Here is a 25,611-nt window from a genome sequence, read left to right as displayed (position 1 = left end):
AGGGTCTCCTGGATGACCACCACCACAGGCATATTTCTTACATTCCCTGTACCTATTTCTGTTTCTTCATTTGTAAACTGAGGATAAAAACAGTACCTACCTCATTAGATCGGCTCCAGAATTAAATGAGATAATACGTGCAAAATGCCTAGAGCTAAGCACGACCCTACCTGTCGTTATAAATAATCATCATCATCATCATAATAATAACATTTTTTATTAGTGTTTCTATTTTCCAGATGAGGAAAAGGAGGATTGGAGAGTACAATTTACTAATGATCAGATCAATGAGTGCTAAGTTTTGACTCCGAAGCACGAACTGGATGAAATAAAAATTGCTTAGGCATCAGATATTAGGCTTCTCTTAAGTGCAACTTAGTAAGAAACATAAAAAATGACACGTAGTGAAGCGATGTCCGGGTCCGGCCAGGCTCTAACCCTCGCAGGGGGTCTGACTCTGGAGGGGGAGGCACGACCTTCGCCCCCGTCCCGGGGAGGTCCCGGGGTGCAGGTGCGGGGACGGCGGCTGTGACCGCGAGCAGCCTGGGCTCACGAGCACTGCTGGGGGGAAGGCACGGGCCACGCCGCGCCGCCTCTGCCCGCCGGCGGCTCCGCGAGGCCAACTTCTGCTCGGGCCGGGCCCAGCTGCCCCTGCGCGGGCGCCGACGGCCGCGCTCGCCTTCTGGACGCCGACGGAAGAGCGACTGTCCGCCCGCGGGCGCCGACGGCCAGGCTCGGCGCCGCTCAAAGAAAAGGCAGCCAGCGGTAGAAAGAGAGAGACAAAGGGCCAGAAACCGTCCGGGAGCGTTCACACTCCTAAAACGTCGAGTCCTCCGGAGACCTGAAGTCGCTCCCTCAGCTGCACACACCGGACGCGGCGTGGACAAGCGGGCGCGGGGCTGACACGTTCCCTCAGCGCTCTCGCCACAGGACAGGTCAGGGTCGCCAGAAATGGCAGGTGTCTAGGTGGTCGGTCTGGGACCCCGGGTCTCCACAAGCACCCCCACACACACACACACACTGCCCCGACGTGACAGCGCCCAGGCGGCGACTCTCCCGAGGCCGCCCGCGCCGGAGGAGGGGGCCAGCGCGGGCCGGGAGAATGTCTGAGGGAGAAAGCGGGGCGGGCGGGCGCCCGCGCGACTTCCCGGGTGCCCGAGGGCTGGAATCCCGCCCCACCCCCACCCGCCGGACGGCCCAGCCCCGCCGCGACGCCCGGCACAAAGAGCCCGGCCGGGCCGCGCAAGGGAGCCCGAAGGCCGCGGCCCGCCCCCCGCCCCCCGCCGGAGGCCCGCCGGCCCTTACCTTCTCCCGGCGGCGTCCGGCTCCGGCGCTCGGCTCGGGCCTGCTGCTCCGCGGCTCCCGCTCGGCCTCTCCCGCGGGCTGGCGCGGCCTCCCGAGTCTCGGGCGCGGCGGGCGGGCGGCGGCGGCTCCTCCTCCTCAGGGGCGGGAGGAGGAGATTCGGCCGCCCTGAGCCGCCTCCCGGCAGGAAACGACCCGCGGCACCGCCTCCTCCGCCCGGCCGACCCTGCTCCAGAGGCTGCCGCCGCCGCCCTCTCCCTCCGGAAACGCATTCCTCCCGGCCGCGTCAGCCCGGCCTGAGGCGAGGAGGAGGAGGCGGCGGCGGCAGGAAGAGCGCGGCCCGGGACAAAGGAGCCGGCCTGGGCGGGAGCGGGCCATGGAGAAACCGCGGAGGGCGGGGAAAGGGACTTCCCCAAGGCCTTTGCGGTGCTTCGGTTTCTCCTTCTGCTAAGGGACAGAGGTGTCCGGCTGCGCACCAGTTTCCCGCGCGGCCCTGGACTCTCCTCTCGGGCCTGTCCTTAGCTCTGCCGAGCGACCGTCCCGTTTGCCCAGTCCTGACCCATGTTGAGCCCGGAAAGTCCCAAGGCAAATCGGGATGGTTAGTCGCCCACCCTGCGGGGCTTCGTGGGGCCAAACCAACGTTGTCCTTTTGGAAGGGAATTGGCTAAAACTGGTGGTGTTTTTCTGGAGCGATAGTGTGCGCTTGACATGTGTCTGTGAGAAAGGTGAAGGAAGGAGGCGAGTGCCAGGAAAGATGGGGGTGGGGAACGTTTTAGAAAAACTGGCGAGTTGGAGGGGCTGCTTTTGCTAGATTATTTAGAGGTCTGTTTGTGGGGAACAGGCAGGAGAAGGAAAAATTTCATCCTAAGGAGTACAGTTTCCCCTGATTATTTTTATTAGGTAGAGATTGGGGCTGGAAGAACATTTAAAAAAGAAGGAAACACACATTCATTATGGTAGTATCTGGGCATATTTTGATTACACGATTCAAGCCTGTACCAACCAACATCATACTGAAACCCAGTAATTCAGAATATGCTACTGGCAAGCTGCCATCCTGTTAGCAGAAAATGTTGCAGGGTGACACCTGGTGAGCTACAACACCCTGTTGGCAATAGGGCTCAAATTATGAGATTTGTGAAAAGAGAAGTAGTATTTCTCTCGTGAGAGATTAGAGGCTGGGATGCCATTTGGCTGCCAACCTTCTTAAAATATAAGAGAAAACGAAGGAATCTCATGTATGGAAAATTTGCACATTTGCTCACTAGCAAAATAAAATCTATTGGTTAGCCAGTCTCTGAAGACCAGTGGGAAATGAGCATTATTTTTTCCACTTAATGGATGACCAAGCCTAGGCTAAGTGATGTTCCTATATTAATATCCCAATGGTAATGCTGCCATCAGAACTCAACGTTCTTGGATATAAAGGTATTATTTTTGCCACTGTTCTAAATTGATCTGAATTGGCCCAGTCTTAGTATAAGAAACTGTATGATTCAAAAGATAATTGATCCATGCTTGATTTGCATTACGTTTCTTAGAATTTTTTCCCTGTGTGTGATTTGAGGAGTCACATTAGCAGTCTTTACCAAAAGAATGTTGTGAGGCTTACATGTGCACAACTCTACACTAAATTAGTTCTTCAAGGGCAATTTAATCATATTTTTGACACCAGTGTCACACACTGCTCCAGGACACATAATAGGGGCTCTGCTAATATTTGATACATGAATAAATGGGTCTTTTTACTCTCCTGGAATAGGGTAGAGCACTTGACTAAACTGAAGCATGTGTAGCAATTTATGTGTAGAAGTCATGAGTTTTGGAGAAAAGAGAAATTAAAAAATCATTATTTCAGAAAAGCAGTGATTGGTCAGGAATATGACTCTATTTATGATTATATACAAATAGTAATAGGTGGACAGTTAACTAGCTATAAAATTTATGAATACTCTAAGCTAGGGTTGATCAGCCTTACCATGCTAAACAGGAAAGTCAAGGAATAGTGGAAGTCACATTGCTAGATCATGTGATAGAACATTTATAGTGTCTTGAATTCTAGTTAGATCCATACGTTACCTGCATTATCTCCCAATTATTATGCATTCTCTTCTGCCATCTGTTAAGTCATTATTATGTCAAGTGAAGTTGGCCTTTCCTTTAGTTTTGTCACCACACTACTACTTGCACTTCAGAATGTCTTCTTTATTCACCTACTATTTTCCAAAGTAGAGTTTCAGAGTTGCTCACCAGTAAAAACATCAGATGCCAAGGTTTGTTCAATTAGCCCTTAATTCCTATTTCTGTCTATAATTATAGATAGGCTTACATAAATGAAAGGAACCTTCAAATGGTGGGATCACAGTTTGATCACTGACCTTTGTATCTAGTGGGTTGTATTTAATCACATGATTATGAAATACAAGATAGGGAGTGAGAGTGAGTCAATGTTGGCTTCAGGAATGGATAGTTATCTCTCCTAGTTTGAACACTCTTGGGACTTAGCCTCTTGAATCTTTGTGGCTTACCCCCTCCAGGAAGCCACAGATCATCCCATGATATCTTGAAGATTTTTCAATGTTTGAGAGTGGAAATAGCCCTAAACAGTATAAACTGTTATGGGCAAATAGTACATGTTAATTTATAAATCATTTTCCAAGTACAATAACCATCAGAAGGCAAGACCCATGGGTTAGAACATGAATACCTGCAATGTGAGAACAGAAGTATACTCAAGGCCGGGCGTGGTAGCTCACGCCTGTAATCCTAGCACTCTGGGAGGCCAAGGCGGGTGGATTGCTGGAGGTCAGGAGTTCCAAACCAGCCTGAGCAAGACTGAGACCCCGTCTCTACTATAAAAATAGAAAGAAATTAATTGGCCAACTAATATATACATAGAAAAAATTAGCCGGGCATGGTGGCACATGCTTGTAGTCCCAGCTACTCGGGAGGCTGAGGCAGGAGGATCGCTTGAGCCCAGGAGTTTGAGGTTGCTGTGAGCTAGGCTAACGCCACAGCACTCTCACCCTAGCCTGGGCAATAAAGTGAGACTCTGTCTCAAAAAAAAAAAAAGAAGTATACTCAAGACCAAGACCAATTTTTTCCTAGGGTTGGCCATTGACTGGACAATCTATAGAAGGCATTTTTAAATAAGCAGGTGACCTTATGGTCCTGGTATGCCCCATAGCTCCAGCTTATTTGTGGTCAAAGCATATTTAATAGTACCGCTTTTTACTCTCAAAAGCATGTCCTGGTATGGATGATAAATTTTATGGTCACCCTATAAATAAGGGTGTCCAGATAATGAGAAATAAGAAAAGTAATTTTAGAAATTCAAAGGGGATTCATAAGGACACATTGCAAATCAGATTAGGGTTTATAGGTGAAGACCAATCCCAACATTGATGATAGTAATGGAAAAAAGTATGTGTGTGTGGGAGGGGTGATGAATATGCAGAATTAGGCAGTTCCTGTGTGATGAAAATGTCTTACTAGAAGATTTAATTAAGGAAAAAGTCTTGATAGTCTAGCTGATCAATGGGACTTGAGTTTTAAATAGATGGTAAATGCGTGTGGTGGCTTCCGGAGCACATTGGCACATTGATTGACAGTGACTAGGTCAGTCGTTGTCTTCTTTTTTTTTTTTTTGAGACAGTCTCACCCTGTTGCCCAGGCTGGAGTGCAGTGCGGTGTAGTGATCATAGTTCACTGCAGCCTTGAACTCCTGAGCTCAAGGGATCCTCTTGCCTCAGCCTCCCGAGTCACTGGGACTACAGGTACACACCACTATGCCCAGCTAATTTTTAAATTTTTTGTAGAGACAGGGGTCTCTTTATGTTACCCAGGCTGGTCTCAAACTCCTGGCCTCAAGTGATCCTCCTGCCTTAGCCTCCCAAAGTGCTGGCGTTACAAGTGTGAGCCATCGTGCCCAGCCTTTAGCTACTTTCCTAAGAACTGTTTCTACAGACCTCAATATATTTTTCTGATCTGTCACCTCCAGCTACTTTGAATGTAAATTCTTTAAACACTAAAAAAAGATGAAAGGATGGGGATGGAAGAAAGATAGATCTCTGATAACATCCTACAATATTAATAGAGAAGTGCTTCTGAATTGTGAATAATTTCTTTCCTTTTCCCAAGAAACTAAAATTCTTCTTTGAAAATGTGAATATGCTTGTGTCTTTGTATAAGGCAGCCATGGGAATTATCAACATTTTGAAAAACAAGAAAGAGCAAGACGGTTCTTCCAGTTCCTCCTTTTTCTGTCTCCATATATATAAATAACATGCAAATAGTCATAAAATTCAGAGAAACTGGAAGTTTATTTATTTTGCAACTTTTTTTTTTTGCATGGGGGCTTCAAGGTCCTGAAGATGCTTCAATACTCTTTTATTGTTGCCAGAGGAACCATGAAAAATGAAGTTTGCTATGAGGCAACTGCCAACTAAGTATGTGTGGCATGTGTCAGAGTGCTTGCCTAGCCTGAGGTTTTAGTTAGTGCTTCATTTCTTTGCTTATTTAAAAGCAAGGTGGAAAATGGCAGAAGAGTCTGACCTGATTTGCAGTCTGTGTCCCTTATAGTGTAGGCTAGCCCTTAAATCTTTTCCTTTACTAGATGGTTAGCAATGGCTGGTTTATGGCTGTGAATATGGGTCACAGATGAGTCAGGCCGCCTCAACTAGTTCTGCTTCCTGTTTTCCATATATAGCGTCCCAGCTTTTTCTCTCACTAGCCCATAGAGCTTTGCCTCCACTGGGTGTGAGCATTCCTTGCCAGCCTTCAGATACTGAACATTTTTAACAGCCTGCAGGGAACAGTGTTTTTAGGCAGCTCTTTGCAAACACTGAGTTTCTTCAGCTGTAGAAGGGAATGTGCCTTCCCAAATAAGAATGAAGAATACGCCAAATATAAGCAGTTGAATAGCACTGGAGTTATTTTTAGGAACGGGATCACTCCTTACAGGAAATGGTGGTGTTACCAATGGATTGTAGCTAGTGACTTATAAAACAACATTATTTCTTTCCTCATTTAACCGCTTTTGAGTATCTTGAGAAAAGTTAGCAGTCACCATCTGGAATTAGGAAGAGCTTGTTTTTAAGCCAGATTCATTAGGGAGTAGGAAAAATAGGTTTCCCTAAAAAAGGTATGTGTAGTAAATAAAACCTCTCCCCTGACCCCCCCCCACACACAAATTGATCCCCACAATATGTTATCTAAGGCAGAGGTTTAGCTCAACAGAGTTGTTGCCTCGTGCCTATGAATGGGAGAACATGAACCCCCTAAAATTATAGGCAGAATTTCATTTACACATATATATCTGCATTGTTCTAGTTTCAATGGGATCTTACCCCCAAAACATTAAGAATCACTATTTTAAGAACAAATCTGATCAGTACCTTTCATCAACTAAGTGCCTAAACAAATGTCTTTGTTGTTGCCATGGAATTTTGAGTAGCATATTGACTAGTCTTATCTAAAATGATTTTTAAAACATCAGATAGTTCTTCTAAATATTGTGTTATTATAAGATTTTTTTTTTTTTTTTTTGAGACAGAGTCTTACTTTGTTGCCCAGGCTAGAGTAAGTGCCATGGCGTCAGCCTAGCTCACAGCAACCTTAAACTCCTGGGCTCAAGCAATCCTGCTGCCTCAGCCTCCCGAGTAGCTGGGACTACAGGCATACACCACCATTCCTGGCTAATTTTTTCTATATATATTAATTGGCCAATTAATTTCTTTCTATTTATAGTAGAGACGGGTCTTGCTCAGGCTGGTTTTGAACTCCTGACCTCAAGCAATCCGCCCGCCTTGGCCTCCCAGAGTGCTAGGATTGCAGGTGTAAGCCACTGCGCCCAGCCTATTATAAGATTTTCATTGCATGTTATTTAACCTGCAAAAGGTAGAACAGAAAAAGTAGAATCTTCTGTGATCAAATTGTGCAATGAAAGATTATGTTGTTTGTGTTTACTTTTCAAGGTAAAATACACTTCAAACAGAAACTAGAACTTTAAATTTTAAATTTCCAATTTTCATACTAAGACTTAAATGACTTCAATTATATCTAAAAATCAGCCTGTTGCAAAACTGTTGTGAATTTTCAGTTAAATTGTGAGCAATTCTAAATAAATTTTAATTATATTTCCTAATAATATTTTCCCTGCAGTGTTTGGAAGAACAAGTCCTGTGACACTTCTACTTTAAGATTTCTGAATTGTTGTTGGCTGATGTCATAGGCTGTTCCCTCTATGATTATAAGAATTCCCTATTTAGAACTGCTTATGGCTGCCAGTTGGATAACATTTTAAGTTGAAAGAATTTTGCATTTTGTATTATTTTATTGTACTAGAATGAAATAATCTTAGTCCGAAAAGTTTTGATGGTTTAGTACTTTAACATTTTTGTATTCCTGACTCTTTTCTTCATTTAACTAAGTTTATACTGAAGTCCTCAATTATCATTCTCCTTTTATGATAAAATAAATCCTTCATTATCTATAATTGTCCAGTAGTTCCAACATGCCTAAAATGTCAACTAAATGTCTTTTTCTCTTACAGTCAGAACATTAGCTATAGAAATGAAACACTTCAATCAAAATTTCATCAGTAAATGAAAATTTTACTGATATGTGATATCTAGTTCATAGGATGGAGAACTGAATTCTTACATTTAAGAAATTATCTGTTGATTAAATATATTCAAGTACATTTATAGAGTAGAATAATCAGCAGTTTTAAATAAAAATGAATTAGACAAGTCAAACAAGATGTAGAACACATTGTGATAAATAATCCCTTATGTGAAGTGGGTATTAGTATTATCCACATTTTATGGGCGAGGAAGCTGAGGCAAGAGATGTTAAGTTGTATAACTGGTAAATTGCAGAATTGAGATTGGAACCCAGTCAATCTGACTCCAGAGTCCAGACATTTATTCACTACACTTCACTGTCTCTGATCTTTTGTGTAATTTTGCAGAAACAGTGTCTGTCCTGTTCTAGCTCCAGTGTGACTAGGCAGCCAAGTCTATAATTTTGGTGTTCAGGAATAGGAAGTCAATCTCTCTGCAGATGCAAGCCATGCTCTCCAATATCAGATTTTCAATAATAATAAGATGTCATTTTCATCTCTATGTTACAGCTTCTCTGTCTCTGATGCAGAACTAGGTGGGCATTAGAGTGCTATTAGGCTCCTGCTATTGTTTCGAATATTTGACCCTCTAAACTTCATGTTGAAATCAGATCCCCAGTGTTGGAGGTGGGGCCTAATGGGAGGTGTTTGGATCACAGGGGGCAGATTCATCATGAAAGGCTTAGCTGAAATGAGTGAATTCTCATCCTATGAGTTCCCACGAGAACTAGTTGTTTTTTTTTTTTTTTTGAGACAGAGTCTCGCTTTGTTGCCTAGGCTAGAGTGAGTGCCATGGCGTCAGCCTAGCTCACAGCAACCTCAAACTCCTGGGCTCAAGCAATCCTGCTGCCTCAGCCTCCCGAGTAGCTGGGACTACAGGCATGCACCACCATGCCCGGCTAATTTTTTCTATATATATTAGTTGGCCAATTAGTTTCTTTCTATTTATAGTAGAGACGGGGGTCTCGCTCTTGCTCAGGCTGGTTTCGAACTCCTGACCTCGAGCAATCCGCCTGCCTCGGCCTCCCAGAGAGCTAGGATTACAGGCGTGAGCCACCGTGCTTGGCGAGAACTAGTTGTTTAAAAGAGCCTAGGACCAAGGAGGCCCCTGCCTTGCCTGCTCTCTCCCCATGTGATGTGTGCACATGCCGGCTGCCCTTGGCCTTCCGCCATGAGCAGAAGCAGCCTGACGCCCTCAGCAGCAGCAGATGCCTGCGGTGCCATGCTTCTTGTATAGCCTGCAAAACTGTGAGCTAAATAAACCTCTTTTCTTTATAAATTACCCATCCTCAGGTATTCCTTTACAGCAACACAAATGGACTAAGACAACCCACTTGAACTTTTCAACAACTACATATATGTGGAAAGGACATGAGATTATAATTGGGCTTTTTTTTTTTTTTTTTTTTTTGCACACAGCAATGTGGATTATGGGCTTTTTTTTTTAAGCTCTTCAATACCAGCAATATAATTGTTATGTATCAGTGTAAATAGGCACACAGGCTTGGCTAAGATTCCAAGTCATTCCAAAGTTTGTCTGTTTTATATTTTTCATTAGAGAACTTAAAGATTCTATCTTTCTTAAGGGCAGTGACCATAACTTATGTGTATATGTCTAACGCAGTGCCTCATATATATGATTATATTGCTCCTCTTTACATTCAAAATAAAATCACCACCCCTCTTCTTCTTTGACCTCATCTCAAAACATCTTCCCCTTGTCCACTATATTTTAATCACACTGTCCTTCATTCTAGTCTATGACCTGATTAAACTTATTCCTATCTTGGGGTTTCTGTCCTTGTCATTCCCTCTGCCTAAAATGCTTTTTAATTGTCTCCGTACTTCTTGTCAATCAGAACTCAGCTTAACTGTTACCTCCTTAGAAGGTCTTACCTCCTAACCTAAAACAGTTCCCTAGATCCTTTCTAGCATGTTGCCATATTTTAATGTTGCATGTCACCAGTCGCTATCTGATTTTTTTCTCTTTACTTTCTATCTTCCTCTACTAAAATATAAAAGCCAGAAGAACAGCTACCTTGTTTGCCTAGCCCAGCTCCCAGAAGTGACTGGCACATATAAGCCCCAAAGAAATAGTTATTCAATGAATAAGTACTTGTTCATTATTTATTTAACAACAAATATGAAGGTTATTTCAATACCTTATGAAGATTACAAAGTAACACTATAAATAACATCTTAGAAAGTAATTGTTGGGTGTAGCTTTTGTCTTAATCTCGCTTTTAAAAACATTCCATTTAGGCCTGGTGTGGTGGATCACGCCTATAATACCAACACTTTGGGAGGCCAAGGTGGAAAGATCTCTTGAGGCCAGGAGTTTGAGACCAGCATGAGCAAGAGTGAGGCTCCATCTCTATACAAATAGAAACGTTAGGCAGGCATAGTGTTATGTGCCTATAGTCCTGGCTACTTGGGGGGCTGAAGCAGGAGGATCACTTGTACCCAGGAGTTTGAAGTTGCAGTGAGCTATGATGATGCCACTGCACTCTAGCCAGGGAGGCAAAAGATTTGTATACTGAAAACTATAAAACATTGCTGAAAGAAATTAAAGAAGACATAAATAAATGGAAAGACATCCATGTTCATAGTTTTTAAAAATTCAATGAGTTCATTATTTTTAAAAAGGGAAAAACATATAGAAAAAAAACTTTCTATATTACTTAAATGAATAAACAGTAATATTTTAAAAAGGAAAACAAACTAAAAAATTATCTTTGGTTATTGTAGGATGTAGCCAGAACATTAACTTCTTACTCTGGAAACTGGTAATTAGAGGGAAAGAACTAAGTGTTAATCTTGCCTTTCTTGTACAAATTGCATGGCAAATATCTAAATAGCCATATTTGACTAAACAAAACTCTTCTTTACATAAAAATTAAGCTCATAAAAGCAGAAGAAATTATAAAAGTAGAAAATTAGCATTTGGCTATCTCTATTGAAATCATTGACTCTTCTAAACACTATCAGGGTACAATTTGATGAAGAGCCTCACATAGCAGGATTAAGCTGCCACCATCTGAAGTCATAGGTCAATCTTAGCATCAGTGAAAGTCTACTAGCCAGATGTGTGCTTCTTGACATGATGCATGGTGAAGTACAAACCACTGCCTGCAGAATATTTATGCAAAAAGGAATTGAATCAGAATCTAACCAAGCATTTAGACCAGGCGTCCTCAAACTACGGCCTGCGGGCCACATGCGGGTGTTTTTGCCCGTTTGTTTTTTTACTTCAAAATAAAATATGTGCAGTGTGCATAGGAATTTGTTCATAGTTTTTTTTAAACTATAGTCCAGCCCTCCAACGGTCTGAGGGACAGTGAACTGGCCCCCTGTTTAAAAAGTTTGAGGACCCCTGATTTAGATCTTACTTTAATAGGAAATGGAATAGAGGAACAATTTAAATCATACCACAAGAAAGCATCAGAAAAATCCAGCACGTGGGACATTTTACAGAGCAACTGACCTGTATTTTACAGCAAGTAAGAGCCTTGTAAAGAAAATCTAAAGAAAGGATGTAAGAGACAAATCCATTAAATGCACTAAGTAGAAATTCTTTGGAGCCTGATTTGAACAAACCAAGTATAAAAAAGATAATTGATGAGATAATGGGGGAATTTTGAATATGGACTGGGTTTTAGATTATATTAAGGAATTATTAATTCTTTCGCTGGCATTATGAGTATTATTATAAGTGTCATAATTTTTTGGAAAAATGCTTAAGGATAAAATAACATGAAAAATGATGAAATAACCAGAAATCTCAGAGTTTTGTTTTAAAATATTACAAGAGATAAAAAGAAAAAGCCAGGTGAAGTGAGCTTGACAAAACATTAAAAATTATTGATCTTGGGTGATAGACATGTCATGGTTTATTATATTTGTCTCTCCTTTTGTGTGAGTTTATAAATTTTCATAATATGGAGTTAAAATTATATGTTACAAATGCTACATTTAAAAATGAATAGAAATTAAAACAAACTACACAATGTCACATTTCAACAAACAAAATTCCCTTCATATTCCTGGATTTCCTTCTAATACTACTCTATTTTTATGCCTTAACTAGATTTTTCTACTGTACTAAATTGTTTCTGTTGTTTTTCTTTAAATTGATGGAAACACTACAGAGTTTTAATTATAATTGAATTATAATTAGAGTAGAAAAATACTGATGTAAATAATATGAAAGGCAATTTACATGCCTTAAATTTAGTTATTAAAATTATACATTTATGGAAACATAAATTCATCACTTCATTTCCTCCCTGCAAAAACAAAAACTTTTAATATCTAAAAATACATTGGGGGCTATATCTTTAAAAGGTATCGACCTCAAAATAAACCTCTTTTTTGGAACAAGTAAACTCTGAGATTATCATTAGACATTTACATGCCAATGTATTATTCTCCTATGTAGCAATTTCTGGGTTTCAGGGGAAAAGAAGTGTTCTCCCAAGAACTCTAGCTTTTAGTATGAAACCAATTTAGCACAGCACCAACTGTATTCTTATGGACTTTAAATAATGCTTGGTGATTATAAATACATCTTTATAAAATACACTCTTTGGGAAAAAAGAAAAGATATAGTATGGTGTACAGACTATGAGGTGTGTTCACAACTTACTAGAAAATTGTCTTCTATAAATGTTGAATTTCCTTCTTTAATTAGCAGTTCTGAGTCAACTAGAGAGATGTAAATATTTTACAGAAGTCAGTTCTAGGCAGTACTGAGAGACTTATTACTTTATAGGTAATCTGCATGGAGAGTTAGGTTAACATTGTGGAAAAGTGAATTAGTATCAAATTGTGTTGGTGTATTGGTCAGGAAAAAAACCAAAAAGCAAGAATAAAAACCCCAGAAACAATAAATGATGGCATTAACATAAGATAATTTACATAAATTCAAGACAGGAACCATTTGTCTACAGATTTGACAGAGAAGGGTGAACAATGACAGTGTAGAGCCATCAACAAATATCATTCTGAAAATGGCTTTCTATAATAATCGAGAATATTTCTAAAACTGCATGGACAATTTACCATTAATTTGCATTCCAAAATCTATTTTAGGAAACTAATTCTACATTATATTTTTGGTATCATATCCATATCAATTTCCTCTTCTTTTTCTTATCTTTTCACCCACCTCTCTCACCCTCCCAAGCAGTATTAAACTGGGAAAGGAAAAGTAAAATAAAAACTACTGGCCAGGCGAGGTGGCTCACGCCTGTAATCCTAGCTCTCTGGGAGGCCGAGGCGGGCGGATTGCTTGAGGTCAGGAGTTCAAAACCAGCCTGAGCAAGAGCAAGACCCTGTCTCTACTATAAATAGAAAGAAATTAATTGGCCAACTGATATATATATGTAAAAAATTAGCTGGACATGGTGGCACATGCCTGTAGTCCCAGCTACTCGGGAGGCTGAGGCAGTAGGATAACTTGGGCCCAGGAATTTGAGGTTGCTGTGAGCTAGGCTGACGCCACGGCACTCACTCTAGCCTGGACAACAAAGTGAGACTCTGTCTCAAAAAAAAAAAAAAAAAAAAAAAAAAACTACTTGTTTCTGCAAAATTATGAGGCTTATTGTTGATGATTTGAATAGGACCGCAAAGCACCACCTGATGGGCTGCATGTTGGGCAGAGGAGCCTTTCCTTGGTCATTATATGTTTCAAAACAGTATGATTTAGTGTAAAAGCTTGCCCTCCAGAGTCAGACAAGCCTGGAATCTCTTTCCAAGTTTTAATACCTCTTCTCTGGACATTGGCTTTTTCATCTGTTAAATTGAGATAGTAAACAATTTATTTCTTAGGATTCTTATGTTTAGTAAATTCAATGAGATAATATATATAATGGGAAAATTAGTTGAAATGCCATATGTTATGAAAAAAATAGTGTTGGTCTGTATTTTAACTCCTTACCTTTAAAACCTCTTGGGAAACCATGAACTTGAGTGCCTTGGGTCAGGTCTCACTGGCTTGATTGGGCAGTGGCAGCCACTCTGGGGTTTTGCTCTTAACGCTCAAGAGGTTTTTATTCTCTGTGTCATGTAATTACATGAATGGGCTGTTTAGACTCTTCTAAAAATGTCGTGAATAGCACCAATTCCTTCAAAGTAATGGGACCTGTTTAACTTGGTGACAGTTCAGAGAAGAACCAGAGATCAAAGGACAAAAGAGTAAAAGCTAAGAGAAAAAACTAAAGCAAGTGGAATTATTGAGCCAGGAGGATTGAGGGCTGGTTGCTGATAATAGCCTTCAAATGCCACTGGGCTATTATGTAAAGCCACCCAACCGTTTTCACTTGGGCACTCTGAAAAACGTTAAATATGCTATGGTGCACCTGTGGCCCCACACCCAACTGACCAAAACTGGCATGGGAGGAGCAGATCTTTAAAGAAATTTTACTTGAATATAATCAAGAAGCTAAAAATGGGAAGAGGAGAGAAAAGAAGAGAAAAATACATTAAATTAGGGGCCAACCTAAGTTGTGAGGGAAATTTGATTTTTAGAGGTATTTAGAAATCACTGGTTGGCATTTGCAGTTTAACGGTTACTGTTTTCACTAGTCTTAAGCAACTGCAGTAGAAACTGCAGTCATTGGTATCTTTGCTGAGGAGTGATTAGGATTCCTGCAGACGGGCAGTCAGGACAGAGTTGCTGTGCACAGACACACCTCAGGAAGGCCTGAGTGTGCTTTTATCACTGTACACAGTAACATCAATAAAAGGCAAGAAGAGTAATTTTCATGTGAAAAATCTCCCACCTCTAGAGAAAAAAGTTGAATTTTGGTGCCTGTGATTGAGACTGAAGAGCTCTCAAAAGCCATAGCTCTGAGACAGAAAATGGAAGTTTACAACAAATTAAATATCAGAATGTAAAATTGTTGGTGCGTGTGTGTGTGTGACGAGGGAGGTAGTTCTGTAGGGAAGCAAGGAAAAGTGGGCGCTCCAGCCAGCATCGAACTGCCCAAGTGAGAGACAATAAAGCTTTAGGGGTGGTGGAACGGGTGGTTGTTTTGTGTGTCTATGCACAGAAAACACCTGGCACTTGCTGAGAATTAAATACTTTAGCAGTACTGGAACCTCCAGACCGTCTCAGGACATGCACCTCGTGAATGTGAAGTCTACTGCTGTGACAGCGAGGGAGGTGTCTTGCTCTTCTGTCTCACGGTGGAGAAAATCAGGGTAAACCCAACCCTGGGATTCTGGTTGAAGAAAATAAAGAGTTGTTGAATAGGAATTAATCCCTAAAGTTGTGGGCTCATCATCTCTGGAGATGTTTACAAATAGACTATATCGTTATTTGCCACGAAACAGTTTCATTAATTCAAACATTAAGCCTGAGAAACATGCTAAATGAGTTCTCATTCCTTCCTAGACTTTGTGATTTTTCAGAATGACGGATAATTCTCTCTCCCCTGGGTTATTAAAGAGAAATATTTTGGCTAGCCCCAGACTGGCCAAACAGAATGCAGCTTTTGTCAGATGTCACAAGAAATACTTAATGATATTATTTGGCATAAAAGATGACATATATTTGAGGCCATAGCTTCTTTAACAGGATGACTAATCCAAGACAGGCCTGCAATGTAAATGAGTGTCACCATCTCAAGCGTATTAAAAGTCTTGCAGATGGTTAATCAGGATGTTATGCAAAAATGGGTAGGAAGGAAATAGCTTTTGTTGCCATTCCATTTTGATTAGATTTTAATGTTACCAGTGTCAGGTTGAATGCTTGCCCTTATAGTTTGAAATTCTGAACTCTCTTTAGCTCATAGAAAGTAAATTCATTTTTCTCTTTTTTTCGGTAAATCTAAACCTTAATGTCATGTATACAATAGGACAATATCGCTGCTATTTGCAGGCAGACTTGCAGTTTGGTTGTGAGCTTGCTACATTGCCAATGTAGTATTAAAAGAATTTGCAACTCCAAATTTCATTATAAAATCTTTCGTTGTGAGTAATGTTTTCCTAGTGAACATTAATATACAATTTCAAGCTGTTTCAGTTTATTAGCCCACAGCATTTCTGGTTATATATAAAATTATGAAAAATTTTTATGGATATTATTGTGTATTCACTTGGAAATTGCAATCTTCAGTATCATTCTAGTTTTTTCCCTTTAGAGCAGTGGTCCCCCCAACCTTTTTGTCACCAGGGTCTGGTTTCATGGAAGACAATTTTTCCATGGATGGGAGGATGAGGGGCAGAGGGGGAGGGGAGGCAGAGCTCAGGCGGTGATGTGCGGTGGGGGTTCCTAACAGGCCAGGGACTAGGGGTTGGGGACTGAAGGTTTAAAGGGTCTCAATGTCAGTTCCATTATCGGGGAGTATATAAATGTAGTGGTGAGGAGCTGAAAGAGGAAAAATTGTTCTAGCTTCTAAAACAACTGGATAGAGAAAAGGAACAACATGTAAAGTAGTGCAAGAAAAGAACCATAAAGCAACGTGCAGGTAAGTGGCTTTCTGAACTGGTTATGAGTGTGAGCTTTCAGCTGCACAAATCTGGGTTAAAATCCTTCTATAAAATGGGGTTGGCAATGTCTGAGTTGAAGATTTAATGAGCTAATATATGAAAAGTGCTTAGCAAGTTTCTAATGTGTACTTAGGCAATTGTGAAGTTATAACCACAGACCTGAAGTCTAAGTGGCTCTTTAAATGCTCATGGCTTTCATATAGAAACCTTCCAGTTGTTTAGCTTTTGAGCGCTCCTAATGTCTTTTCTGCCCGCCACTTTCATTTCCTCTCCTTTGGAACACTCACATACTTATTTTCCCCCTTCCAGCCTTATTTTGGGACTTCTCTGCCCTTCCAATGTTCGTGTAGTCCATGAAAGAAAACATTGCCAACAATCCTCTAAAGCTACAGTCCCCAACCCCCAGGCGGTGGCCTGGTAGTCTGTGGCCTATTAGGAACTGGGCCTCCCATCACTGCCTGAGCTCCACATCCCCTCCGACTCCCCCAGCCATGGAAAAATTGTCTTCCATGAAGCTTGGGAAGTGGGTCGCACAGCAGGAGGTGAAGGGCAGGCAAGGGGAGTGAAACTTCATCTGTATTTACAGCCCCTCCCCATCCCTAGCATTACAGCCTGAGCTCTCCCTCCCCACTTCCTTTCCCCCACTACACCATCCATGGAAAAGTCGTCTTCCATGAAACCTGTCCCTGGTGCCAAAAAGTTTGGGCACCACTGCTTTACACAATGCCAGTTGAACCAGTGGAAAATGGTCGATTCTAGGATACTTTTCATTGTTTTAGTCCACACAGCGTGTCCATGGATTGATTTTTCTTTTCACTGTATTGACTAGTTTTGGCTTTTTATTTGACTTTCACATCTTTTTCCTCCACCAGTTTATTTCCATTTGAGACTTCATATGGAAGTATTTTCAGATGCTTCATATTTGACAGATATTATCTATCCAATACGTTCTGGTGTTTTAGCGTTCCATGCCACAGCTGAAGGGTTAAATGCTATTTACATCATGATTTGTTGTTGTCTGATATAAATAATCTATAGAAAGTGTTTTAAATACTTATTATTGGATATAGTTTGAAATATAAACTTAAATTCCATCTAAGTCTGGATTCTGAGAGCTTTTACTCTGATATTTTGGGCATGCCTCAGGTGCTGTTTTCATGAGGTCACTTTTCATCATAACTTTGAGGCTATTACTCAGGGCTAGAGTCATCAGACAAATCTTAGAGATATTTGCCAACTTCCTTTTATGTTTCATTGGTGTTTCAGTAGCAGCTTGTGCCAGGGGCAATTAAATATCAGTTGATGTGCACTTAGGTTGATTCCATATCTTTGCAACTGTGACTTGTGCTGCGATAAACATTTGAGTGCAGGTGTCTTTTTGATAAAATGACTTCCTTTGGGTAGATAGGTACTCAGTAGTGGGATTGCTGGATCAAGTGGCAGGTCTGCTTTTAGTTCTTTCAGGAATCTCCATGCTGTTTTCCATAGAGGTTGTACTAGTTTGGGGGGGAGGAAGTTGGGGGATAAAAATCTACCTATTAAGTACAACACACACTATTCTGGTGACGGGCACACTGAAAGTCCTGACTTCAGCATTATGCAATTCATACATGTAACAAAAATATTTGTACCTCTAAATCTACCAAAATAAAAAATATCAGGAGCAGGGAAACTCTTCCTGTTTCATGTCAGCACCATGATTTAGACACTGAGATGCTCACAGAGACTTTGAATGTTGCCTGAAGGGGGCTGACAAAACAATCAGTGTGACTCAGCTGTACTTCCTGACAGCCCCGTCACTGCCTATTACGGGAACCATCCTGATGGACCATCACAGGGCTTCACTGCCCCTCTTCCAGCCCCTTTGGGACCTCCATTCATACTACTTCTGAAGACAAATGGGTGATGCCAACGATGTAATAACACAGTTATTAAATAGATTCCTAAAGCAGTGCTTTCTCAACTTGAGCTTTACAGGGAGAGTTACAATTCTGAGCCACATTTAAAATCCTGATCATAATGTACTCACTTCTTTTAGACAGGCATATTAAGGTCTATACTGCTTATTTTTAGTGATGTTCTTGGGTCATGCTTAAACTGAGCAAAATAGAACAGCAGGCTGAGAGTTCAGAATTCAGAGTTCAGGCATTTGGCATGACTCACTGCTTCGCCTAGGCTAGTCACTTGCCCCTTTTAAAACAGCACTGCCAAAAAAACGGGAGTTCTAGGATATGTCTCCCAAGGGAACAACTGAGCTGCCCAAAGGAGAAGTTGGGAGAGGGGGAGAAAATTAACCCAGATAGATATCTTTGGATACTTGAGGGGTCTGCTTCCTCCCACAGCTCTGCCTACATCTTTCTGCCCCTGCATCTGGCGTAGACTTACTTGGGGACCCCTAAATCCTCAGTGTTCACAATATACTAGGCACAAAATGTGTTAAGCACTCTAGCTACATTATTTCACTTGATTTTTCACAACCACCAAGTGAGATAAGTATCAGAGGCCCAGCTTTATAGATTAGGAAACAAGCTTTGAGTAGTGGCATTCAAAGCGTGACCCACAAACTGTTAGCAGGCCTCAGTGAAGTTAGAACAGAAATTGAGCATTAGCATTTAGGAACATGTATAGTAAGTTAACATTGCTAAAATAAATTTATTGTATTTTGAAAAAGTTTTGGTCTACAATAGATGGGAAATAACAAGGGAGGGTGGGAGGAGGGAGGAAAAACCCTGATGCTTCACCATAGACAGCTTGAGACAGGGGCTTAGACATGGAATGATGAGTCTGAAGTTGCACATCAGGTAGTGTTAGAAACAAGACTGTCACCCTATCCTGGCTCCAAAGCCCCACTCTTCCGTATGCCACTCTATTTCCTGTTTGATTGCAGTGATGATGAGTCAAGAAAGAAAGAAAACAGCAACCTGATGACAATTTATCATTATTCTTAGGAGATTTGGGAACTCAACCTGCAGTATTTGGAGGATTAAAATATAAGAATTCATACCAAAGTCAATATTCTGGTTCATCACCATCATCATCTTTTTGACCATGATCATGGTTAACATTAATTGGGAGCTAAGAGCCAAGAACTGTTCCCTGTGTTTAACACGGGTTGTCTTGTAATCCTCAGGACAACTCAGTGAGGTGGCGGTTTGGCTGTGCAACTGTAGGACCAGGATGCAAGTCAGGTGTGCTTGACAACAAAGCCTTAACCACTGTGCTATTCTTCCTCACCTATAATCCATGGCAGATTCCCAAGGGTGTTGGGTGGGAGGCACTAGAATTTACTAGTTAATAACAGAGGCTTGGGGATTAGACAAGCTGGGCTTGAATTTGGTTCTAGAGCTGTGTGATCCTGGACACATTACTTAACCTCTCTGTGCTTCAATTGTTACATCTATAAAATGAGGATAACAAGACCTGCCTCAAAGGCTTATGATGAAGATTACATTTTTAAAAAAATGCATATTCGCACAGTGGTTGGTATACAGTGTTCAATAAATTTTAGCTGTTTGTAATATTAAAATCATAAATCAGTAGTTTTTAGGTTAATTATAGAGTAAAAAACAAAAGTGGTGTATGATAGTTTGTGGATTTTGATTCTCAGTCATGGACTTTACTAAATTTTGCTCTGCGCTGTGATGTGTGGCTTTAAGGGGTTCTATTATACCATACAGAATGATGTTATCCTACTTCATCCTTCGTATTTGCTATGATGCCACAATCTTCATTTCAGATGTTTCCACTTGATAAATTGCTGCTCTTTCAAATATTAAAACACAAAGACCTCAATAAACACTAGGAAGTTCCTCCTTCAGGGAGAAGAAACCATACTTTATGCACCTTTTCATTAATTGCCAAGATATTTAAGATTTTCATTCTAAGAATGTAAGTTCCAGAAAGGTATTTGTTCCCCAATACCCAGAACAGTGCCTTGTGCTTACTAGGTACTCATTGATATCTAGCCAATAAATACATCTTATTGGGTAATTCAGTCACAGCAACTTATCCTCCTTTCAATTGTATTTAGGTTTGCCTTTTAAAAAATGTATCATTTATTTATTTATTTTTTTTTTAAAGTGATCAAACTCACCAGAAAAAAATGTATCATTTAAAAAATTTTTAACTTTTGCTGTTTCTCTGCTAAGAAAATCAGCTCTTGCTATACTGGAAGTGGGGTGGAGGGAAAGATTCAAGGTCATTCTGTGTTTACCTGCCATAGGTAGAAAAGTACAGCCCCAGGCTACTACTGGCTTCAGCTGTAAGTCTTCCTGCTGCAGCTTGCACCTCTGTTAGCGCCTCCAGGGAAGGATGGGAGCTCTGTGCTGAACAGCGTCCAGCCAGTGAGTCAGCCAGGCATCACGATGAGTCAGGTACTCTTTGCACTAGTGACTTGGCGGCTTGGTCAGATCCCGCTGCTGCATCACTGCCTGTCAGTGCTATTGTGCCAGCCGCGCTGTAGCAGCACTTGCGGCTTGCCGGGTCTGCAGTGCCCTCCTGTTTCTGCAGTGCTGTGCAGGAGTGGAGGAATGCCGGCTTGCAGAGAACAGGGCCTTGATCTGGGAGCAGAACTCTCAGAAAACGCAGGAAACAATGTTGCTGCTCAGATAAATTCTGGCCCTCTGCTGCTGGCTTCCTTGCCCAGAGCTCCTCTGCACAACTGTTCAGCTATCCTGCCTTAATTGGCTTCTGTTATTCCATTACTGACCTCTCCTTAGCTCCTTACAAGGATTGAAAACATTCTCACCAGGGCTTTTTCTCTGTCTTCATTGACATCCCCCCCCCACTTTGTTTTGGTAATAAACTAGAGAAAACTGTTGATGCTTGAGTAAATAAAATGTGTTATCCAGGTTGACATAATTATCTGTGTGCCTCTAGGCAAATCTTTTAATTCTTTAGCTCCAAATTTTCTCATCTGTGAAATGAGAAGTTTGGACTAGTAGTTCTGGCACCAGGACCCAATGCCCTGAGAATCCGATCCAGTTGGTCCAGGTGGGGCCTGGGAATCTGTAGATTCTTGAAAGCTCTGCATGGCATTTGGATGGACAGCTGGGTTTGCCTGTGATTGGACTAGCTCATTTCCAAGGCTCCTGCTAACTCTAAAATTCTAACAATGATCTTTTATCCAACCTAGTCCCTTTGAGCTGAGAAAGGAACTTATTCATTATATTCCTTTAGATTATAAAAAGGTAGATAGATTCTTATCATTTTTAGTAAAAATGAAATGTTTATATTTTTGTTTTTAAACCAAGTTCACCTAGGAAAGTACAGAATTGTTTACATTTAAACTCCCATTTGTAAGGATTAAAATTCCAAACTGAACAAAAGTCCTAACTCAGAACCCAGTGCTCTGTGGCCTCGGAGGAGAAGGTGGTTGCTAGGTCAGCAATATTTGACTGCTTCTATTTTATTCACAGCCACAGCCCACCAAGTTCACTGTGAACAACACTTCCTGCCCTGTTTGTGAGCTGCAGACTGCATCAGGAAATAAAGTTTGTAAAATTGTATATTCTGGCCTGAGCCTAACTCTTTGTTAAAATAGCCACATTAGCTATGACATCAGTGATAAGGCCAAAGGTGAGAAAATAGACATGAATTAGTCTCTCAAAAGATAAAGGCAGGGAGACCAGATGTTTCCTTTTTCAGTGACAAAGGGCTTGGGAACAAAAGGTAGGAAGAACTGCTTTGAAAGATCCACTTAGATTTCTTTCTTGGTATCTGAAACTATTACTAAGTTCTCCAAAGGCATTGCACCCTTGGATTCTAGAAAAGAATCTGGCACATAATTGATGTTCAATAAACATTAAACAAATGTATGAATCAGATAATTCTGGTAATCTAAAGATCATTATTTGTTGAAAGTGAATTCAGGAAAAAGTCTACTAAATTATAAACTCAAAAAGGCAGAGACTGGGTCTTCATAGGCCTGGCAAAATTATCAGTAAATATTTGTCTAAATGAATTGCCAAGAACTCGTCCAGTTGGGGCAGGGAGAATGTCAGGCAACATGCAAGCTGGCAATAAAGATTAACAAAGTATATATATATATATATATATATATATGTATTTTACAAATCTAGCATTCCTTGAAAAATCATGTTCTGATTCATTGATGACATGCAAGCAAAGATAAAGTCATCTTTAACTGTAAATGATAAATAATACTTATTTCGGTAAGAGACACAGCATAACTCAAGGCAATGGGTGTATGGACATTTGATTTGACAGTTTTAGGACAAAATACTGAGTGATTTATGGCAGTGAAAAATCGAATTGTCCTAAATGTCCAACAATAGGGAATTTGTTAAATAAACTATGATGCTTTCATGTAATGATGTGTTTCAGTTAAAATCGTGTTTTCAAAAAAAATGTTTATTGACAAAGGGAAATTTATATATATTAAGTCTAAAAGATATGGTAGCATAAACTGTTGACTTTCTACCAGTACCATTTCCCTTCCAACACCTCCCAGTTTTGTTGAGATTGCTGCCCTCCTCTGCATAGCTGTGTGCTTCAGGGGAGGCAGGCACCAGCCCTGCCCTGGAGAGTTAATCATCAGTGGTAGATGTGAATTCCTCTTACTGGTGGTCAATTGTGGCGTGAGAGTGGAGAGGCTTCTGGAAAAGTTTTCCTTCATCCTTAAAAAAGCCACAGGAGAGGTCCCGCTTCTATTAAGCATTGTTGAGTCTACAACAATGATGCTTAGAACCAAAGTAGCCACTATCCCACCAGTCCTGGGGCTGAGCTGACATGTTGGAGAGTGGAAAGGCCCCAGGTGGATGTTCTGCTCATCAGTTCAGCCTTGCAGCCATTGGCTGAAAGTTAATTCAAACAGCCACCCACTGCAAGTCCAATCCGTTTATGGCTGATTCACTGGATTTAGTTACTGATTTTAACTATTTAGATATTGAGGACTATGCTCGAGGTCAGGAGTTCAAAACCAGCCTGAGCAAGAGCGAGACCCCATCTCTACTATAAATAGAAAGAAATTAACTGGCCAACTAATATATATAGAAAAAATTAGCCAGGCATGGTGGCGCATGCCTGTAGTCCCAGCTACTCGGGAGGCCGAGGCAGCAGGATTGCCTGAGCCCAGGAGTTTGAGGTTGCTGTGAGCTAGGCTGACGCCATGGCACTCACTCTAGCCTAGGCAACAAAGTGAGACTCTGTCTCAAAAAAAAAAAAAAAAAAAAAAAAAAAAAAAATAGATATTAAGGACTAAACTCTGATCTTTTTCTTTTGCCCAAATTCCTATATAAGGGGGCCTGGTGAGTCAGCTTACCAATGATAAAATCTCAGTAAACAGGTTTTGTTAACCCAATACAATGTGATTTACTTCCCAACCTGATTTTGATATGAATCAAATGAAAGATAGAAGACCCTTATCTTAACTTCTTTCTGCTGGCTTTTGGTCTTTTAGACAAAGCCTAGCTCTTTCAGCCAATTGTCAACTAAAGAATCCCTAAATCTACTTATGACTTGTAAGCCCCCACTTTGAGATGTCCCACCTTTTTGGGCCAAACCAATATATGCCTTCCATGTATTAATTAATGACTTTACCTATAAATCCTGTCTCCCTAAAATGTATAAAACCAAGCTGTAACCCAGCCACAGCAAGTCCGTTTGCTCAAGGCTTCTTGGGCTTGGCTTGGGCCATGGGCCTCATTAATAAGGGCTTTAATCCCACAAAGGAGGAGTCCTTGTGATCCCATCACCTTTTAAAGTCCCCACTTTTAAATACTACCACACTGGCCATTAAGTTTGGAGGGGACACATTCAAACCAAAGCAGAGCTTAATGAGGTCGCGCCCACTGTGTCTGCATGTGCTACTGAACATGCTCATCATTGCTTAGGGCCCAGTGAGAATGTGGGTGAGAATCTTGACATTCAGCTTTGGGCATGAGGGGGGTAGGAGGCACCCCTGTACCTTATGTCTAAACCATATTCCAGAAACAGCTTTTCTGGACCTCTGGATTTAGGTGCTTCCATAGCTAATTGTAAAGTAGTCACTGTTTTTCATTTGCCTGCTGTGGCAAACCTGTGGGAAAGAGAACTGGTGGGCAGGATCAGATGACACATCTGGGGAGGGGGCTCTGATCATACTAACATAATGGTTTTAAACTCTTAAAACATATCTAAGGCCGGGCGCTGTGGCTCACGCCTGTAATCCTAGCTCTTGGGAGGCCGAGGCGGGTGGATTGCTCAAGGTCAGGAGTTCGAAACCAGCCTGAGCAAGAGTGAGACCCCGTCTCTACTATAAAATAGAAAGAAATTAATTGGCCAACTGATATATATATAAAAAATTAGCCGGGCATGGTGGCGCATGCCTGTAGTCCCAGCTACCCGGGAGGCTGAGGCAGAAGGATCACTCAAGCCCAGGAGTTTGAGGTTGCTGTGAGCTAGGCTGACGCCATGGCACTCACTCTAGCCTGGGCAACAAAGCGAGACTCTGTCTCAAAAAAAAAAAAAAAAAAAAATATCTAAAGAACAGCTTTAGCAGAATAAACAAGTACAACAGCAGGAAACACACTCGTGCTATGTGGTACAGGCTTTGACCCAGAAATTCCTCTTATATAATTTACCTTCGGGAAATACTCATGTGTATGCAAAATCTCAATGCCGTTCATTGCAATGCTTTCTTTATCGGGGATACAACTTTTTCTTTTTGCATTCCTGTGTTTGAATTTTTCATACTGAGGATGTTAACTTCTATTAAAAACCATTAAAGAGAGTCTGTTTAGTGGTATAGTACAACAGGTCCTTGAGCAACATCGTGTCATTCAATATTGTTTCATTATAACATTGATAAAGAAAAAAATCGATTCCTGGCCAGGGCCAATGTCTGTGGAATTGGTGTGTTTTCCTCATGTCTGTGTGAGTTTTCTCCTGATACTCCAGGTTCCTCCTACATCCCCAAAATGTGCACGTTAGGTTAGTTAATTGGTGTGTCTACATGGTCCTCATGTAAATGACTCTGAGTGAGTGTGTGATCTAGCCCTGTGATGGGGTGGCGTCCTGTCGTCCTGTCCCGGGAGAGTTCCTACCTTGCACCCCGAGCCACCTGTGACCCAGAACTGGAATAATTGGGTACATAATTATCTTACTTGTTTTATTAATCTGCCTTAAATGTATGTATAGCTCAGTTTTTGTCTTTTTTTTTTTTTTTTGAGACAGAGTCTCACTTTGTTACC

The 25,611-nt window shown here is 41.2% G+C and overlaps 1 protein-coding gene and 1 long non-coding RNA gene across 3 annotated transcripts in view; one reads left to right on the top strand and one right to left on the bottom strand.

Moving 5' to 3' along the window:
* ITGB1 (integrin subunit beta 1) overlaps nucleotides 1-1,460 on the bottom strand; it is a 45,651-nt gene extending 44,191 nt beyond the window's left edge. For both annotated transcript variants that reach the window (XM_075997706.1, XM_075997705.1), the window contains exon 1: nucleotides 1,306-1,460. The gene's annotated coding sequence lies outside the window, so the exon portion shown is untranslated. The remainder of the gene's footprint in view (nucleotides 1-1,305) is intronic.
* LOC109730051 (uncharacterized) overlaps nucleotides 435-25,611 on the top strand; it is a 92,316-nt gene continuing 67,139 nt past the window's right edge. Inside the window, exon 1 of the long non-coding RNA XR_012914925.1 lies at nucleotides 435-935. This is a non-coding gene — a long non-coding RNA (uncharacterized LOC109730051). The remainder of the gene's footprint in view (nucleotides 936-25,611) is intronic.

The sequence above is a fragment of the Microcebus murinus genome, chromosome 25 (genome assembly GCF_040939455.1).
Source record: "Microcebus murinus isolate Inina chromosome 25, M.murinus_Inina_mat1.0, whole genome shotgun sequence".
In the NCBI taxonomy this organism is placed as follows: Eukaryota; Metazoa; Chordata; class Mammalia; order Primates; family Cheirogaleidae; genus Microcebus; species Microcebus murinus.
Note: the sequence above shows the minus strand (reverse complement) of the source record. Positions and strands in the feature narration are given on the sequence as shown.